We start from the raw sequence: 3,039 nt of genomic DNA, 5'->3' as shown, positions 1-3,039 counted from the left end.
ATATATATATATATATATATATAAAACCATTGCAGATATATATACATATATACACATAAATCTTTAAAAGAAACAGTTTCAGCGTCAAAGCTGCGGTCATGCTGGGGCACCACCGTTGACTGAGCTACACTACTGAGACGGTGAAACCTCCTCTAGCGCCTGGCATTTGGTCAATGGGGGAATTTGAACCCGTTGTACTCATCTGTGTTTCCTACCGTGAAGTAGAATTGTCAGGAACCCTTGACAAGAAGCGATCTAGTTTTGTTTTAAAGCCACTTACATCCACACCATGCAGGCCTCTCAGGCATTTTGGAAGGAGACCTGCTTCAGCACAGTTTCCGTCTCTCAAATTCATTAACAACGCATTCGTCGGTCCGGGGGTTTTGTAGAAGGCACTTTGTGTCAGGGTGCCGCGCAGTAAGACTGAATCCAAAATAAGTAATTGCGATGCGAATTTCTCAACAACACGGCATAACTAACCCACTGCGCAACGCGTTTGTTGTGTGTGTGCGCGCGCGCGCCTGTGTGTGTGTGTGTGTGTGTGTGTGTGTGTGTGTGTGTGTGTGTGCGTGCGTGTGTGTGTTTGCGTGTGTGCGTGTAGTGTATGGAGAGAGTGAGTGAGAGAGAGAGAATGAGAAAGAGTTATCCTAAATGCCACCAGGTCATTGTTTTACCTTCTCTAAAAGCGGATATGATTTCAAAACACGAAGATTTCTGTTCTATGATGTTCGTTTTTATGAAAGTCTAACCTCATTTTCATTTAAATTATAAAACATGCGTTCCACTCATTTTTCGTATATGGCTGAGTATATCTCATCTGCTGGAGACAATGTAAGGCAACGGCTGTGCTGATGACGCTAACTGAGAGAGAAACACCTTTTGAAAGGGATTAAACTTACAGTAACTCTAGTAGGTGATTGTTACTTAATCCAACGAGCCCTGGCACATGGCACGATTGGAGCCCTGGACATAAAGGGATGTGATTAAATACCACTAATCATTTTGTCTGTTGCTCTACATATTCTGCCATCTCCACTTTCTTACCATTTACGGCCATTTTTAGAAATCGTTAGACATTATATATTAGTAAAAGGTGAAACGAATCCACCATTTTAAAGTTTGGTAGTTTATTTTATCGGTGTCTTTTACTGAACTGCTGAATTATAGGTTTTCAAGAGTGTTAAGCGGTGGTGGCGGACAAATACACACATATACGTATATGTGTGTATACACGAAGGGTGCTGAAAAGTCCTTAACTTTAAGGGTGTCGCGAAAGGCCAGGTCGGAGGCCCGACCGTCCGAGTTCTTTTACAGTGCTTAGAAAAACTGAAGGAACGCTGCAATAAGTATGAAAATAAGAGAATCATTATGCTGATTAAAATTATAATTAACTGATCCTCCTGTATTTTCTTTTATCCAAAGCCAGGAACTTTCCAGCATGCCCTTGTATGTATGTATGTATGTATGTATGTTTGGAGGCGCTATGGCCCAGTGGTTAGGGCAGCAGACCCGCGGTCATAGGATTCGGTTTCGATTCCCAGACCGGGCGTTGTGAGTGTTTATTGAGCGAAAACACCTAAAGCTCCACGAGGCACCGGCAGCGGATGGTGGCGAACCCTGCTCTACTCTTCCACCACAACTTTCTCTCACTCTTACTTCCTGTTTCTGTTGTACCTGTAATTCAAAGGGTCAGCCTTGTCACACTGTGTCATGCTGAATATCCCCGAGAACCACGTTAAGGGTACACGTGTCTGTGGAGTGCTCAGCCTTTTGCACGTTAATTTCACGAGCAGGCTGTTCCGTTGATCGGATCAACTGGAACCCTCGACGTCGTAACCGACGGAGTGCCAACAACAAATGTATGTATGTATGTATGTATGTATGTATGTATGTATGTATGTATGCCTGTGCGTGCGCTATAATACCTCTTGGGTAGGTGCAGGGTTATGTTCCGCATCCCTACGGCAATGGGAGCTTAGTCAAGGCAAAAATAATACAAGAAAATATTATTAGCTTTCTTATTTCGCCTTAGTCCCCGCATGGATAATGTTATAGAACAAGAGCATCGAGGAAAAAGTGATATCTCTGTAAGACAGTTTACTGATCAGTTTCAATAAATTCCTCATTAGTTTCACTCTGTTTGCCCGGGCCGTCACAGTTCTTGAAGTTGATTATAGCAAGATCCGTCTCTGATTTGGCACTACCAGCCCCGATCTATTCCATCCGTTCTTCTGCTTCTGATGTTACGTACACCGTATGATATAACCTACAGCGATTGCGTTTCGAGATTGTTTTTGCCACGAGAGTTATAAAGATGCGAGAGATAAAATGGTATAGAAATGTATTTGATCTCCTGAAACATTTTGACAGTAAATTAAGGTCTGCCTGAAGATGATATATATTATCGCTAATTTAATACTTACTCCGATCTTTAAAAAACAAAAAAAAAAGAAGAAAGAAAACGACTCGGATTTAACAAGTTAATGTATGTATAAAACTTAATAGATATGGATAAGGTTTAGTTGTAAGCGATAGGTGAAGAAACTTGAAATTAGCCATTAGTAAAAATTGTGTCAGTGATTGTATAATTAGCAAACGTTAATTATAATGCAATCTGTAATATTGTGGTTTCAGGGATATAGTAATGTTAGAATAACACCCGGGGTAGATAGAAGAAATCTAATTTATTGTGTCTGCTCAAAGACTTGGTTAGCTTTTTTTTTTTTTGCTTTTTTTGCTTTTTTTATTTATTTTTTTTAATTTCCAGCGAACCATTTTCTGAGGAATCTTTAATGTCATATTTTTTCTTTTATTTTTTTGTTTTTTTTTCGTTTCAGTCATTTGACTGCGGCTATGTTGGAGCACCGCATTCAGTCGAACAAATCGGTCCCAGGACTTATTCTTTTGTAAGCCTAGTACTTATTCTATCGCTCCCTTTTGCAGAACCGCTAAGTTACGGGGGACGTAAACACACCAACATCGGTTATCGAGCGATAGTGGGGGGACAAACACAGACACACAAACATATACATATATATA

This window comes from Octopus bimaculoides, chromosome 11 (genome assembly GCF_001194135.2).
Source record: "Octopus bimaculoides isolate UCB-OBI-ISO-001 chromosome 11, ASM119413v2, whole genome shotgun sequence".
In the NCBI taxonomy this organism is placed as follows: Eukaryota; Metazoa; Mollusca; class Cephalopoda; order Octopoda; family Octopodidae; genus Octopus; species Octopus bimaculoides.
The sequence above is the reverse complement of the archived record's forward strand: the minus strand, read 5'-3'. Positions refer to the sequence as shown.